This window comes from Panthera uncia, assembly GCF_023721935.1.
Source record: "Panthera uncia isolate 11264 chromosome B3 unlocalized genomic scaffold, Puncia_PCG_1.0 HiC_scaffold_1, whole genome shotgun sequence".
NCBI classification, from domain to species: Eukaryota; Metazoa; Chordata; class Mammalia; order Carnivora; family Felidae; genus Panthera; species Panthera uncia.
Window position 1 is genome coordinate 92,045,870 of NW_026057582.1, and position 18,078 is coordinate 92,063,947.

General features: G+C 39.7%; 1 long non-coding RNA gene across 1 annotated transcript; it reads right to left on the reverse strand.

Annotated features, from left to right (window-relative positions):
• Window positions 1-1,722: 1,722 nt before the first annotated feature.
• On the reverse strand, window positions 1,723-7,122 carry LOC125908860 (uncharacterized). The gene is made up of 3 exons (XR_007453453.1): window positions 6,867-7,122; window positions 5,512-5,934; window positions 1,723-1,962 (listed from the first exon to the last, which is right to left on the reverse strand). It is a non-coding gene; the product is annotated as an uncharacterized LOC125908860 (long non-coding RNA).
• Window positions 7,123-18,078: the final 10,956 nt, after the last annotated feature.

An 18,078-nucleotide genomic window follows, 5' to 3' on the forward strand; every position in this document is an offset into this window, starting at 1 on the left:
TCTCTCCCTCCAAACTTGCCCTCTGGGAAGAATCTGAACAGTTTATTTATGTTAAAATATAAATGACTTAGTGATTATTTTTCCCAGAAATAATTTTATGGAAACTGAGACAATCCCCTTGTTGGTATAAGTCAAAGGAATAAAGCTCTAATTATGGAAATTCAGATATTGGCTAAGCATCTTTCTAGTGCCTCTGAGGCAACATCATGTTTACAGTTAGAGTATACATATATCCAGTTTGCCTGGGACATTCTTGGTTTCCACCTATTGCTCTTGCGTATTTACTAACAGTGTTCCCTTTCACTCTCAAAACATCTGGATGATGAATTAAACAGTCACCTTATTTGTGGCTCTTTCTCTGCCTAAAGCCTGGAGAATAGCCGCAAGGCAGAACCTTCTCAAACTTACTTCCTAGAGTTAGCTTCCCCTAATAATTTCTATGCCTTTCCCTCCTTTTTCAAATTTCATTCTCAAATTGGAAAGTACTGCAAGACAAATGATAGTACCCGGCATATTATTTTTTTTTCAGCAGTTGGTTAAATAATGTAATAAATCTTGGTTCTTGAATAAAATCCTAAAGGTGCACATCTTTCCACTATCAATTTAATAGTCCTGATTTCAAATATTTCCCTTTATGGTCTTTATGTTTGTGTAGGGGAACATACTTCCTCTAATGCTTTATTGCATTATTTCCTCACATTGGCATTTTGATCGGGTTGATTCCACTTTTTATTTCTAGAGCTACAGTGACTTTGGTCACAGATTTTTGTCCAAAGGGCATGCAATTAGGATGTTATGATCCTGCCTTTGGGCTCTACATCTTATCTGAGATAAGAGCCTGGAGTTCATTCCCAGCTAGACTAGCCTAAAGGCAAACTGGAACACCAATAAGTAGCAGTGGGCTATGCCTGCATGCATATAAATGGCATTTTAAGAAGATAGCATAAAGCTACAAAGTCATAATATTACTTTAGAGAGAGACTGGGGCTATAAGAAGCACACCATGCAAGCACTTACATTTTTAGCTGTTCTAAATTCTCTATTGGTTATTATGAAAGTATATGTATATTCATTTGGATTTTTACGTCAAGGAGATATTTTAATAGTTCTCTTTGCTTGTGCAGCTGTTTCCCTTAAATATATTGGTATACATCTTACAACTTACTTTTATAAAAAGCCAGGGCAAAAGGAATTTGTCTTGACATTTTGTTTAGCACTCAGATCACAGAATTTCTAAACTCAAGCATGACGAAAGAATTTTCATAATTTTGCCCCTGTAACCCTTTGGTTCCAATTGGTTAGAAATTAACCTATTTAATGTCCTCTGGAGCAAAGGGTTAAATCCTAGCATCAAGGTTAATTTAAAACAACAGTCAGCCTCCTGTGCAAACATTCTCTTCCACTTAAGGACACGCTCATTTTTTTTTTTCCATTCCAAACGCTAGTTTACAATTCAGTGAGCTAGTTTTCTATTTATAGCGTCTTTGCCTTAAATGTTTTTGCCTTCCTGATATCTCTTAAATATCAGGAGTTATTTCTTAAACACAAAAAAAGCATATCTACCTTCGCACCAAAAATACCCAAGAAAATTATCTATAAAATTATCTATAGCAGTAATAGCAGTGACAATATGAAAACAATATATTAGTACGAATGAGAAGATATTAACAGGCTGCCTCTTTCCATTAGCTGAAGAACTTAGACACAGAAATAGTAACTGAGTAAAAATAAAAATGAACATGTATAATCTGAAGGGAATGAAGAATACATTCTAACTAGACGGAAAGATGATATTCTAGTTTACTAATTAAAACCTCTTAGATTTATGGTTGTAGTTCGAAAGAGACACGATGGTTGTGGACCAGGAAGGTGGATTAGTCAGGAAAGCTGGCTTGGATCTGTCTTCAGGCCTGGGCTCTGACTCAACTTCGTAGGCCCTGGGACTTTCTTTTGTCAGGACATCTACAGGAAGTCACAAGAAAACAAATGAACAAACGAAATCTCCATGTATTCATTTTTAGCTTTTAAAAATTTGTGTCTATATATGTATACTGTATAGATAAATATATGCCTGTATATGTACTTGCCTGCATATGCTGATTTTTTTGTTGGGATCTTAGGTGCAGAAAGTTGAGTTAATGCCATTCTTCAGTGACTGGCATATTATCATTATTGATCCCTCTTTATATATCCATCCACCCATCCATCAATCCATCCATCCATCCATCCATTCCTTTTGATCATCATACTCTACTCCCATTCCCCTATCCTCATAGGTACTTTAATATATTTTATATGTATCTTTTTTACTTGAATGCGTTAGCAACTTGTGTATTATTTTATGTGCTTGTATTTTTAGTTTACATCAATAGTATTGCATTCTGTCTTTTGTCATTAAGTACTATGTTTTGAAGATCTGTTCTTATTCTTATATGGTGTGTATAATCCATTGCCTCCAACCTATTCACTTTGTCAGTAATGGCAACCCACATTACCTCCAACTCCCCAGCAGCATAAACAATGCTCCAGTGAACACCCTTTTCCATTTTCCTGAGAGACGAGTCTAATTGATATAAACTGATACTCATTGTCTTTTTGAAATTTTGTTTAAAAATTTTCTTCCAAATGGGAGAGCCAGTTTTCCCAACATCACCTAAACATATAGTGATTTGTGGTTCCACTTTCATTGCATAATAAGTTTCCATTTGTACATGGGTGTGTCTCTGAGTTCTTCTCTCTGTCCAAATACTTATTTCCAGTGAGCAAAATAATTTCCAGTGAGTTATTGTTTCCCAGAGAAATAGTAACTTGTGTAGATTCACCAGGGAACCACCCCCTCTTCTGATTACGTGGCAGATCAAATGATAAATCAGAAAGTTTTCTGGTGAGCATGGAGTCAAGATAGATCATTTTTAAGGGATATTTTAATGTGTGCATCTAATCTAGCTGAAAATCTCTGCCCCATAGAAGAATAGTTGTCTGCTGAGCAGCATCTTTGTAACTAGGCAATGCTTATTTGGTTCTTCACCTCTATGCTCCGAACAGATCTGCTCCCTTTTTTTCAATACCACATTTGTTCTTCGGGCTGGCTAGTACAAGTCATCAGAATTGAGCATGTTTTAGAACAATCACATTCTACGCTTGCCTTCTGAGATGACTCCAAGTCACTTCAGCTATACTTAATTAAACAGATGAAAGGTAGTATAGCTTTAGGACACAGATGAGTTTGCATCCTGGTTATACCATTTCTTAGCAGACACTGCATAATGCCTATCTATCCGATTTTTTACTGCAATTTCCCCACTTCCACTCTCACCCATTCCCATGTCTTCCTTGCCGCATTTTTGAAGCTGGCAGCATGTCCAGTCTCAGGGAATTAATTGTGTTTGTAGCCACATGCAGATGTGACACTTGGTGCGGCGTTGGACACCCTGTGACCATGACAAAATGGCTTAAGATGAAAAAAATCAGCTCATTTATGATGGCACATCGGAAGGATGGAAGGAATTTGTGTTCTGAAGGATACCATAGAGCTGCTGAATCAATCCTGGAACTGCCTACTTCCAAACCTCTCGTTAAGTAAACGGTAAATGTGCTTGCGGATAAACACTTGCTACTCAAATGTGGTCTGCAGACCAGCATTGGCATCACTTCATTGCTTATTAAAAATTAAGAAACACCTCCACCCCCAAACTACTGAATTAGAGTTATTAGTTTAACAAGATCCCAGATAATTCTTAAAAAATTTTTTTTAATGTTTATTTATTTTTTACAGAGACAGAGCATGAGCAGGGGAGGGGCAGAGAGAGAGGGAGACACAGAACCTGAAGCAGGCTCCAGGCTCCGAGCTGTCAGCGCAGAGCCCAACGCGGGGCTCGAACTCACAGACAGTGAGATCATGACCTGAGCCCAAGTCGGACGCTCAACCGATTGAGCCACCCAGGCGCCCCGATCCCAGATAATTCTTATGCATATTAAATTTTGAGAAGCACTGATATAAGCCATTCCTCACAAATGTGTATTTCTTGCAGCTGAATTCATCCTGATTGACACACTGTGACATTGTCCACGTTACCTAAAGCATCGAAACCTCGGTTTCCTTATCCATAAAATAGGAGTGATAATCAATGTCTGGCATATACTTAGCACTCAATGTTAGCTATCTTTACTGGAGTCTGCAAACATCCTTAGTGTAGGTAGTAAAGTGTGATTGCAAATGCAATGCTCTGCCCTTCCAGGATGGAAACTGGGTGTTTCCAGGACATCTGTGGGGTGAGGCTTTTATTGTCACTGTTGTTGCCAGGAGTGTAGGACAGACTATTCTAGCAGCTACTTTCCTGACAACTGACAATTGACAATTTGTACCTACAAGCAGCAGGTTTGATTTATTTTTTAACTTCCTTAAGCTCAATAATAGAAGTCATTGTTTAGAAATGACTAGGTCTGTTTGGCTGGACAGTAAAGATACAGGCTGGCTAAGGAAAGCAAAGCATATTAGGAAGGAGTGAAAGACAAAAGAGATTAAAGAAGGAAGACAGTTTAAAAGCTTGTATACGTGCAGTAGGACAACTGGTGGGGACTTTGTAAGCTTGCATGTTGAGTCATCAAATGGTAAGCTGAGGTCCTGGTAGGCTTGATTTAGAACAATAAAATAATGTGTACATGCCAAGCATGCACTAAAATGCAGTGTATTTATATCTTCTAGAAATACAAGGCATGAATACAAACCATTAATGTATTTGTGATACTCTACAATTAAAACACGTTTGTCACAAAAAGCATCACTAAAATTTTAAATGTCAATAGAAAAGCAAAATACCTTGATGACCTCTGAACTGTGCTGTCTCAGAACTTCTCTGTGAGGCCCTACTCCTTACTGTAGGCTGGAGAGAAAGGTCAAGAGGACACCTGGCTCCAGACCCAGCCATATCAGGGGGTGAAAGGTAGGCATGGGCCCAACTGAAAGTAAAGGCTCTGACACCCCAAAGCTCAAAGGGGCCTCAGTGAAACACAGGAAAAATGGACATAGTTGAACTAAATACTTGGTCTGCCAACTAGGGCACCAGGGTACAATACGGTTTCCCAGCATGACTGGGGAAGGCAGGGTGTAAAGAAGGTAGATAAGACACGAGATCCCAAACAGGCAGAAAACTGGCTTTTCCTGCTTACCATGGTTAATCAGTGTGGAATGGCCTCTGGAGGAGGGTTTATAGCTCTGATGCAGGACCCAGCAAAAGCAAAGCAAGGTCTATTTCTGGAATATAAAACTAAAAACTCTAAAAGCAGGACTAAGCTTTACAAAAAGCACCGGAACTCAGGCTAGGTAGCAGCACCCATCTTCTAGAACTAGAACAGGGAGCCTCATGTGCATAAGGAACTGCAACTCCTTAGTTCCCTCATGGACAGCACTAGCCAAGTCCCAGGTTAGGTCTGTGTCACGGAGGAAATGGTGGGAAACAGAGAAGCCCCGTGGTCAGCACTACAAGAGTACCTGCTGCTTTAGGCCCTTACCATTTGGGTGGGCCAAGCTGTGTAAGTGTTTTTTATCCCAGCCCTTGGATGGGTGAATATAAGGCTTTGAGTGTGATTAAGAATCCAAATTCAATGGCTGAACACAGTAATTTCTTATTCGTGTCACAGTCCAACATGAATTGTTTGGAATCAGGTCGATGGATGTTTACACAGTCATTCAGGCGATTCAGGCTCCAAGCATTTCCTATCTTGTGGCTCTAGTATCTTCTCGGGCCTTGAAATCCTCCATTGATTCCTCTGCATCCAATTGAAGGGACTGAAAGAGTGAGGGAGAAGCTAAGTCCAGTATTTTATGGGCTAGGCCTGGAGGTCCATCATTTCTGCCTACTTTCCATTGGTGAGAACTAGTCACGAAGCTCATCCTAGATGCAAGCGGACTGATAAACGTTTTCCAGAAGTATGCTGTGAAGAGAACACAAATAGTGATGAATAGGTAGCCACTCTGCCACAAGAGAAGGAGGCAGAGGCTGCAGCAGGAATCAGTTCTATAGGAAGTAGGTTAAAATAGTTTCTCTTTTAAAAAGTTAATTTGTTTATGGGAAATGGCAAGAAATAATAATTGGTTCATTAGTTGATTGGTTTATTGCTCTACTCACCTGATCAATAAAGAGTTTATTGAGGATTGAGTGTGCTGGGCACATCAAGAGGAATTTATTTAACACATATTAGTGGAGTGCTACTATTGCCAAACAGTGTTCTAGGTGGTAGGTCTAGAACTGCAAACAAAATTAGTCAATGCCGCTGACTTCCAGTGACCTCAAATTAGTGGGAGATATAGACATGGATGCTAAAAAAAAACCCATAGTGGAAGATGATAAGTATTATAATAGAGAGGTACTATGGAACCCAGAGGAAAATGCATCTGAATTTAGCTGGGGTGGTAGTGGCCTGGGAATAATAATATAGCTAGTATTTGTTGAGTTTTTTCCCAGGTGCTAAACCCAGTAAAGTTATTATTCTCATTTTACAGATGAGGAAATGCAAGCAGTGAAGAGTTAAATAACTTCCCCAAACTTGCTTAGCTTATGAGATGGAACCCACATTTGAACCTGAGACTAGCAAATTCCGAAACCCATACTCTTTCCTTTATATGCCATCCTGTGTTGACAGAAGACATAAGGGCTGGTTCTTAGAGTAGAGGTAGGAGTTGGATTGATGATAAGGTGAAAAGGCCTTTCAGGTATTGTGAACAAGTGTGTGCAAAAGCATGAGTAGTAAAAGAGCATATTGCATTGAGGAAACTGTTGTGAACTAGGACAGACTAAACTACGTTGTAACAAATACCCCCCCAAATCTCAGTGGCTCAACACAACAAAAATTGACTTCTCACTTACACACTGTTCCAGGCAGGTCGACCGTGGGTTTTGCTTCACATAGTCACTTAGGGACCTATGAGGCCATTCAAGCCAGAGTAGAGAATGTAGAGTAGAAAATGTAGAGAATCAGGCATCAACTTTTTTCTGCCTCAGCCTAGAAGTGACACACATCAATTCCCCTCTTAGGACACTGACCAGATCTAGTCACATGGCTCCAACCAACTGCTATCAGCTAGGCAGGGTGTGGGAGAAAAATGAAGTAGTATGTGGGTATTACTGTCTGCTGCATCTTGCATCTACTTACAAAAATTTTTTTTAACTTATTTTAAGTGAAGGTAGAATACATCAAAATAAAAAATTCTGATTCCTGATCTAAACCTTGGTGACTGGTCTGATTTTAATTTGTCTCAGGTAAATGCTCACTGGAGGATTTCTGGAAAGTATAGATCAGTTCTAGGCTGAACCAAGATTTGAATCTCTCTGAGCTTGTAGAGAGGATCAAACGTTCAGACAAAACTTTAGGTAGGTCTGGAACTGAACCACTATGTTCCATGGAACATATATTAACTTGGACTGGGCCAACACTTGGGCCAGATAAAAGTGTGTTAAATGATAAATTCAGGATATTTTATATAATTTAACTGAGACTTTTTCTCATGATATGATTGTGTGAGAAACAAGCTTTAAAATGAAAATAGAAATGATTTTTGATTTTATGAGTTTACAAATCTCTCAGTAGGCTGTTTAATGATAAACAATTGGAAAAAATGCAAGTAATTCCATAACCATAGGTCCTTAATAACATGGTAAGGTAATATATTTTGAGAGTCTACATTCCAAAATTTTGCATATAACTTTTAGTGTTAGAAGGGTGAAGGGTTAGGCAAGAGGTTGAAGAGATGAACAAATAGATTATTTGTATTAAAATCTTTTACTAGTCTTGTGATTAATCCCTCAGGAGTTTTTAAAGTGGTGTGCTTTCTTTATTCCAAGTTTCTATCAAAGTTTGTATCTTAATCTTATTTTAAAAACACCAAAGCAACAGAGAACCCAGAAATGGACCCACAAATGTATGGCCAACTAATCTTTGACAAAGCAGGAAAGAATATCCAATGAAATGAAGACAGTGTCTTCAGAAAGTGGTGCTGGGAAAACTGGACAGCGACATGCAGAAGAATGAACCTGGATCACTTTCTTACACCATACACAAAAATAAACTCAAAATGGATGAAAGACCTCAATGTAAGAAAGGAAGCCATCAAAATCCTCGAGGAGAAAGCAGGCAAAAACCTCTTTGATCTTGGCCACAGCAACTTCTTACTCAACACATCTCCGGAGGCAAGGGAAACAAAAGCAAAACTGAATTAACGGGGACCTCATAAAAATAAAAAGCTTCTGCACAGCAAAGGAAACAATCAGCAAAACTAAAAGGCAACCGACAGAATGGGAGAAGATATTAGCAAATGACATATCGGATAAAGGGTTAGTATCCAAAATCTATAAAGAACTTATCAAACTCAACACCCAAATAACATATAATCTGGTGAAGAAATGGGCAAAAGACATGAATAGACACTTTTCCAAGGAAGACATCTAGATGGCCAACCGATACATGAAAAAATGCTCCACATCACTCATCATCAGGGAAATACAAATCAAAACCACAATGAGATACCACCTGACACCTGTCAGAATGGCTAACATGAACAACTCAGGCAACAACAGATGTTAGCAAGGATGTGGAGAAAGAGGATCTCTTTTGTGTTGTTGGTGGGAATGCAAGCTGGTGCAGCCACTCTGGAAAACAGTATGGAGGCTCCTCAAAAAACTAAAAATAAAACTACCCTATGACCTAGCAATTGCACTACTAGGCATTTATCCACGGAATACAGGTGTGCTGTTTTGAAGGGACACATGCACCACCATGTTTATAGCAGCACTATCAACAATAGCCAAAGTATGGAAAGAGCCCAAATGTCCCTTGATGGATGAATGGATAAAGAAGATGTGGTATATATATACAATGGAGTATTACTCGGCAATCAAAAAGAATGAAATCTTGCTATTTGCAAACTATGTGGATGGAACTGGAGGGTATTATGCTAAGTGAAATTAGTCAGTCAGAGAAAGACAAAAATCATAAGACTTCACTCATATGAGGACTTTAGGTGACAAAACAGATGAACATAAGGGAAGGGAAACAAAAATAATATGAAAACGGGGAGGGGGACAAAACAGAAGAGACTCATAAATATGGAGAACAAACTGAGGGTTGCTGGAGGGGTTGTGGGAGGGAGGATGGACTAAATGGGTAAGGTGCATTAAGGAATCTACTCCTGAAATCATTGTTTCACTAGATGCTAACTAATTTGGATGTAAATTTAAAAAAATAAAAAATAAAATTAAAAAAATAAATAAAAAATAAAAACAACAAAGCAACGAAATGATTCTTAGGCACTCACCATTGATCAGTGCTATTTTTTATTAAAATTTTTTAATGTTTATTTATTCTTGAGAAACAGACAGAGCATGATCAGGGGAGGGGCACAGAGAGAGAGACACACACAGAATCTGAAGCAGGGGCTACCAGCACAGAGCCCAACGCAAGGCTCAGACTCACAAACTGCAAGATCATGACCAAAGCTGAAGTCAGACACTTAATCAACTGAGCCACCTACCTAGGCGTCCCATGATTAGTACTATTATACTCCTATTTTTTTTCCATCTTAGTGATGCTCTATTTTGATGTATTTTCTTTTTTTTTTAATTTTTTATTATTTATTTATTTATTTATTTTTCAATATATGAAATTTATTCTCAAATTGGTTTCCATGCAAAACCCAGTGCTCATCCCAAAAGGTGCCCTCCTCAATACCCAACACCCACCCTCCCCTCCCTCCCACCCCATATCAACCCTCAGTTTGTTCTCAGTTTTTAAGAGTCTCTTATGCTTTGGCTCTCTCCCACTCTAACCTCTTTTTTTTTTTTTTCCTTCCCCTCCCCCATGGGTTTCTGTTAAGTTTCTCAGGATCCACATAAGAGTGAAAACATATGGTATCTGTCTTTCTCTGTATGGCTTATTTCACTTAGCATCACACTCTCCAGTTCCATCCACGTTGCTACAAAGGGCCATATTTCGTTCTTTCTCATTGCCCTGTAGTACTCCATTGTGTACATAAACCACAATTTCTTTATAATTCATCAGGTGATGGACATTTAGGCTCTTTCCATAATTTGCCTATTGTTGAGAGTGCTGCTATAAACATTGGGGCACAAGTGCCCCTATGCATCAGTACTCCTGTATCCCTTGGGTAAATTCCTAGCAGTGCTACTGCTGGGTCATAGGGTAGGTCTATTTTTAATTTTCTGAGGAACCTCCATACTGTTTTCCAGAGTGGCTGCACCAGTTTGCATTCCCACCAACAGTGCAAGAGGGTTCCCATTTCTCCACATCCTCGCCAGCATCTATAGTCTCCTGATTTGTTCATTTTGGCCCCTCTGACTGGCGTGAGGTGATATGTGAGTGTGGTTTTGATTTGTATTTCCCTGATGAGGAGTGATGTTGAGCATCTTTTCATGTGCCTGTTGGCCATCCGGATGTCTTCTTTAGAGAAGTGTCTATTCATGTTTTCTGCCCATTTCTTCACTGGGTTATTTGTTTTTCGGGTGTGGAGTTTGGTGAGCTCTTTATAGATTTTGGATACTAGCCCTTTGTCCGATATGTCATTTGCAAATATCTTTTCCCATTCCGTTGGTTGCCTTTTAGTTTTGTTGGTTGTTTCCTTTGCTGTGCAGAAGCTTTTTATCTTCATAAGGTCCCAGTAATTCATTTTTGCTTTTAATTCCCTTGCCTTTGGGGATGTGTCGAGTAAGAGACTGCTACGGCTGAGGTCAGAGAGGTCTTTTCCTGCTTTCTCCTCTAGGGTTTTGATGGTTTCCTGTCTCACATTCAGGTCCTTTATCCATTTTGATTTTATTTTTGTGAATGGTGTGAGAAAGTGGTCTAGTTTCAACCTTCTGCATGTTGCTGTCCAGTTCTCCCAGCACCATTTGTTAAAGAGACTGTCTTTTTTCCATTGGATGTTCTTTCCTGCTTTTTCAAAGATTAGTCGGCCATCCTTTTGTGGGTCTAGTTCTGGGGTTTCCATTCTATTCCATTGGTCTATGTGTCTGTTTTTGTGCCATATACTCTTGTTTTATAGACAAGTAAGCAGATCTCTGAAAAGTTAAATAACCTAGCCAAAGCATCAGGCTGGAGTTCAAACCCAGGATGACTGATCAGAGTTCATAGCTTTTTTCAGGTTTGCTTATTCAGTAGACAAGGTGAGAGCAAGCAGCAGGATAATTGACAAGAGGGTGAATGAAAATTATTCTTTACCTAATATTTAAATCTGGGCCATCAAGCAAAATTTTCAAGGAAACAGTCTTTATTTTCTTGATCTGCTCATGCAAGAAATGTTCTTGCTACACACCCCTGGGGAATTCTTTTTTTTTTTTTTTTTTTAATTCCCTGAACCACTGCAAGAGTGGGTGGGCTGGACACATTAACAAGTCATAACATGAAATCAGCTGTGACAGGCCTTTCTGTGTCCTGTCATCAGCTTCCCAAGTGTCAGAGAGGTGGCTCAATCTGTACTGCAAGTTTGTGTTGCCACCAACCAGAGAAAAAATAGTGTACTGGGAATACACTGTGCCAACCATTTCAAGACAAAATGATCTTAATTTCTTTTTAATAATATCATTATCCCAATTAGACTAAATGTTTATAACGGGAAGTTCACTCAGTAGTGGTGAACAAATTTTTTTTTAAATACTTTATTTTTTAGAATAGTGTTAGGTTCACAGCAAAATTGAGTGGAAAGTACAGAGAGTTTCCATATACCCCCCGCCCTAATGCATGCATACCCTCCCCCATTAACAACATTCCCCACTATGGTGGTACATTTGTTACGATTGGTGAACCTACATTGATAAATCATTATCACTCAAAGAATAGACTTTTTTAACTTGAAAGACTAGTTGTCTAATTCCAAATGACCCAGCCAGACAACTGATATATTCATTGTGAACATTCAGATTAAGTATTATCAAAAGTAGCCTTTGTTAGAAGTACATATTTCTAGAATGATATTCAGAGAGTTTCTGAAGATTTTAATAAGGTTTTTCTCTCAATGGGAATAGCTTTATGTTTTTGTGGGTTTCCCTCACCCCATCCCTGGCTATTTCTCATCGGAAGCTTAATAATCCAAAGGGGCAGGAAAGGATAGTTTGGCAGTTTGCACAAAAAATAAGGTCTATGCGCAGACTGACTCTAGCCCTGACTAGCCCTAAGCCATTCTCATTGTCATAAAGTAATCAGAATGGGAGAAAGCACTCTCCTTTCTCCTCTAAAACAAGTTGGAAAAGAAGAATTTTGAAATCCATTTTGGAACCAGCGGAAAATGTGTTAGCAACAATAACATGAATAGTTAATATTTATTGATTAAATAGAATTTCTACTATGTGCTAGACACTATGCTAAGTCCTTTGTATACGTTGTTTCATTTAACCCTCATAAGCATCCTATGAGATAGGTATTATTATTATTCCCATTTTACAAATGGGTAGAGGCTAAGTACCATGCAGAAGGGCATATCACACTGCTAAATTGCAGGACTGAGATTTAATTTCAAGTGTATTAGAGTAGGGTAACTGGCTTAATAATCCCCCAATTCATAGTGAAGTAACAAAATAAAATTTGTTCCTTTCTGGGGCAAAGTGCAGGATTGATGGTCCTCATCAGGTGGCTCTCTTAGGCAACTCACCTGTAAGCCGGGTCTCATGTACCCATGCCCCTTCCATTTTGTGGCTTGAGCATGTTGTAGCCTCAAGACCTCCCATCATCAACCAGCCTGATGGAGTGATGGAAAGAGAGCATGGAAAACTGAATAGAATGTTCTATGGCTACACCTGGAAGTAGTGACATCCCTGCTGTCCACATTCCACAGGCTGTCACATAGTTCTACCCAGATGCAAGGGAATCTGGGAGATGTGGTTTAGCTCCATGTTCCAGAAGAAAAGGCAGCCTGCATATTGGTGAACCCAAAAAATCTCTCCACAGCAGATTTGTCTGACTTAGGACTGTAACCACTAGACTCTGCTGTAACTCTACTCTCCTTCACTAATCTTTGACCAGAGGGAAACTATGAAGTCTGATACTTAATACCACATGACATAAATCCGTTTGGGAGTTTAAAGACAATAAGAAGTGGTATAGTGCAGCCATTGTGAGTCTAGGAACCAACTCTAAACCTGATGACCTACTTATACTAGGTGACCTTGGGCAAGTTTCTGAATCTCTGCTTTTCCTCATCTATAAATTGAAAAATAATAATATTTTCCTTTGCATGTCTCACAGATTCCTATGAGGGTCAAGGAAATATTTTATGTAAAAAAAATTATAAAAAGTATAGTGATTTACAAAATGTCTGAGGTTGTTGGTATTATTATTATTATTACTCCTTAAGTGCTAATATGATTGATATAGATAATAATCACTATATAATATTGGAGACGATGAAACCACTGGGAGTAGGGCTGGTCATGGAATGCTTTGTGGGAGAGGTGGAATTTGACACTTACCTGGAAGAATGAATAATATTTACACAGTAAGAGAAATAGGGAGAGGGATTCAAGGCAGGGAGTATTGGACTATCAATCAAGTAGAGGCTGGAAGGAGCAGTCTGCTTGCGAAACACTGAGAAAATTGCTTTTCCTTGAAGGCTTCTGAGGTTGATGTGGGCAGGGCAGTGTTCAGGCTGCTGTCAACTCTGTCTCCCTTAAGCCATATGTTGAGACATTTCTCTGTGGGCCATGCACATCTCTGCATATCTTGCAAGTGAAGCACTGATTGAATTTTGTTCCCAACTACCTTGTCAAAAATGTCTGATAGTGATACTGTGTCCCTCTGGAGCAAAGGGCAGGCATGTTGATTGCCCACTATAAAAGATTCAAAGGAGATAGCAGCCACCTGCAACACAGCATCATGACTGCTTTCAGATTGCCCAAGAAACCCAACATTGTCCAAAAGAAGACCAAAAAGTTCATCTGGCACCATCAGACTAATATGTCAAAATTAAGCATAACTGGCAGAAACCCAGAGGCAGCGACAACAGGGTACAGAAAAGATTCAAGCGCCAGATATTGATGCCCAACATTGGTTAGGGCAGTAACAAGTAGATGAAGCAAATGCCCAGTGGTTTCTGGAAGTTTCTGGTCTACAATCTCCAAAAGTTAGAAGTGCTGCTGATATACAACAAATCTTACTGTGCTGAGATTGCTTACAGAGTTTCCTCTAAGAACCACAAAGCCATCCTGGAAAGAGCAACCCAGCGGGCCATGAGTCACCAATCCCAATGCCAGGCTACACAGTGCAGAAAATAAATTGACATTTCCTGTGCAAGTTTTATTTGTTTTAAATAAAACCATAAAACTCTGCACAGGAAAACAAAGATTCAATTTCTTGACGCTCAGAGTTCTTCATGTACAGGTGTTAACTGGCCCTATTCACATTGCCTTGTAGAAACTAAGTTTGGGGGAACTGGCTTTAAAAAATGCAGATATTGTAACTACTAATATTGCTTTCAGTAATAAACAATTTTTGTCTCTGACCCAGGAGTCTAATACCTTCTACCATCCATGAAACTGTGACAGGCTAACTTGTTAACTTGCAAGTAGGGTAAAACTCAGACCCTCTGATATTCTCGATAGAACCTCTCTCTAGGAGGGATTTCACTGAACAACACTACATGACAGGTGGGGTACTAAGTGCTAGGGATACCAAACCAAAGTCACAGTTATTGCCTTCAAGGAGCCTCTGATGTCCAGATTGGGGCCTTACTGAGTTTGGTACTAGTAGAATTTCAGCATGACTAAATCACTAAGCTGGTGAACATACACGAAGGAAGATCAAACTCAGACTAAAAAAACCGTAGTCACAATTATGATTATAGCACAACAGGGTAGAAACCATATGGTGTTTGGTTCTCTGAGAATAGGCAAATTGTCTACAAATGGCAAGACCTGAGAAACACAGAGGTACATGGAGACTTTAAAAAGGCTTCAGGGGCACCTGAGTGGCTCAGTCATTTAAGCGACTGACTTCTGCTCAGGTTATGATCTCTCAATTCCTGAGCTTGAACTCCACATCGGGCTCTGCACTGACAACTCAGAGCCTGAGTCTGCTTCGAATTCTTGTGTCTTCCTCTCTCTCTCTCTCTCTGCTTCTCTCTCTCTCTCTCAAAAATTAATCAACATTAAAAAAAAAAAAAGCTTTAAAATAGTACCCTTCAGTGCTCAGTCTGCTAAGAAAGATGGCTTTAGATAAACTTGTTCTTTCTTTAACTCTTGAATACAGTGTCCTGAAGGGTGACTGTAGGAGCATCATTTTCTGGCTCAGAGAGCAATGAGTATGCCTGCTGCTGGTGATGTTGGTAAGTCAGATTTCTAACTCTGGGATTGCATCTAGAATAGGAGAGAAGGCAGGTACTATGTTAAATGTGGGCATGGCCAATGAACAAAACTATACTCTGAAGGCAGGAAAGTCACATATAGATGGAAAAGGATCTAGAACCTTAAGGCTGTGGTCTATGAAGCAGAATTGGATTCACATTCAGGGCCCAAGAAACTCTTAATTTTTAATAGATAGGGGCTCTGTCAGAAAATTGGACGAGGACTTATGACAATCAGGAAGTGAAGAAACTTAGCACATGAGGTACATTGTAGTCTAGGTCCGGCAGACAGTGCTAACGGTGCTAAAATAATTTAGTAAATCAACAGGGTATTCTAGGCTTATCTGATAAATTACATACAAATAGGTGCTACATACAACAATGGTCACCTGACAGTGACACTTAATATGTAACAACACAGGGACGCCTGGGTGGCTCAGTTGGTTAAGCGTCCGACTTCAGCTCAGGTCATGATCTCACGGTTCATGAGTTCGAGCCCCACGTCGGGCTCTATGCTGACAGTTCAGAGCCTGGAGCCTGCTTCTGATTCTGTGTCTCCCTCTCTCTCTGCCCCTCCTCTGCTCACGGTCTGTCTCTCTCTCTCTCTCAATAATAAATAAACATTAAAAAAATATGTAACAGCATAAAACCAGGTACTTTATACATATGGCAGGCATGAGTTTGGTCCTTGCACAGAGAGCAAGAATCCACTCATTCAACATGTGTATAGGGATAAAGCAGTGAATGACAGCATCCCTGTCCTATTTTATTCTAAATGAAGTTAAATCTAGCTCTGAGCCACTTTGGTCAAAGGAGATGAGAAATCCAGAATTTGTCATGTTTATTTGGGGGGGGGGGACTCATTAGGGGTATCTTGTACCTTCTCCAGGTCTTACACACTCCAAAATATTATGAGACAGGCCCTCTGGTCTTCAGACTGTATTAGCTACCACTCCTGGGTAACTGTCATCCAAATCCTTATGGTCCGAGGCCACCCCTAAAAGTTATATGGCCTAGAACAAGAGTACAAATAGAGGTTCGTATGCCATATATTAAATATTTTAAAGTTATAAATCAAGCTGAAAAACTACTAAATAGACTAGATTCTATCATTCTATCTTGATAAATGTAATTTCGTAACAAGCTGGAAAGCCTGCTTTGAATTAAGAAATTGGGGACTTCTTGAAGTTCTGAATGTGGCAATGTAGGAAAGGTGGCTCCTGGTCCTACCTGTGGCTTGCCCTCTTTCTTTTCACACCCCAGCACTGTCCTGCCCAATAAGGGAACTTGCACACGTGTGTATATTGTCCAACTTGCACATACAAACTCTGTTTGCCAATCCCCACTTCTGACAAAAGGTCACATTTTAACTTTCCCTCAAGTGAGGGTGTACACACAGGTGCACAGCTGTCTTCAGGAAGATGGACCCTGGAAAGATACTGGTGCAGAACTTGGAAGCAGTTCAGAGTAATTTCGGCTGGGAATTCTGGGGTCTCATGTATGTAAAGCATGGCCTAAAAGAGTGAGGTGTGGGCTCTGGGTGTGCATGTCCTTTGTAGACCTCTTGCCCCATAAGGAGGGATGCAGCCAATGGAAGGCCAAAGCAGGGACCTCTAAAATGTTGGAGGCAGCATGGGAGCTTGTCTCACCCAGGTGTACAGGTGATACTGTCCATGTGGTTGGGTGATTCCACTAATTTTAAGCAAGGCTTGGGCCAGGGATCTAAAATTGGGACACTTGAAGTATAGGTCACCCATCTTGTTCCCTGAGATGCAGCACACTACTAAGTCAGCCATCATTATAAGAAGCCATGGCTCCAACTACTGTGTGGAAGTAAGGCACATGTCCTTGAATCTCTTGAAACCCATAAACCTATCCCCCTAAACATAGAAATATGTTTCCCAAATAGCTTTCTCTCTAGTTTTGGCCTTCTTTTTATTCTCCCAACTCTTGGTGTCTCCTGCCATCTGGAACAAAATAGCTATATCATCTCCAAGACTCTTGTGTTCTGAGCATCAAGCAACTTTTAATTTTGGCCTTACAACATTAAAGCCATTAGACACTCCCTGAGGCAGACTTGGCTACTTTCCTTGGATGGGGGAAGCAAAAACACCTACTGCTACCAGAACAAGATATAGATTAACACCTCAAATAGTTGCCCCACCAATGATAGGTATTAGTTATGGAGCAGCCCAGTGGGCTATATATGGAGATATAGTGGGTTTGCTTCCAGATGACTACAATAAAGCAAATACTGCAATACAACAAGTCAAATGATTTTTTTTTTGGTTTCTCAATGTATATAAAGTTATGTTTATACTATACTGTAGTCTCTTAAGTCTGCAATAGCATAATGTCTAAAACCCAATGCACATCCTTAGTTAAAGAATATTTTATTGCAGGGCACCTGGGTGGTTCAGTCAGTTAAGTGTCTGACTCTTGATTTTGGCTTAAGTCATGATCTCATGGTTTGTGGGATGAAGCCCTGTGTTGGGCTCCATGCTGACTGAGCCTGCTTGGGATTCTCTCTCTCCCTCTCTGTCTGCCCTCCCCCTGCTCATGAGGGCTCTCTCAAAATAAATAAATAAATAAAAATTTTTAAAAAAGAATACTTTATTGCTAAAAAATGCTAACCCTCATCTGAGCTTTCAGCAAGTTGTAAAATTTTGCTGGTGGAGGGTGTTGTTTCGATGTTGATGGCTGCTGACTGCTCAGGATGGTAGTTGCTGACGATTCTGGTA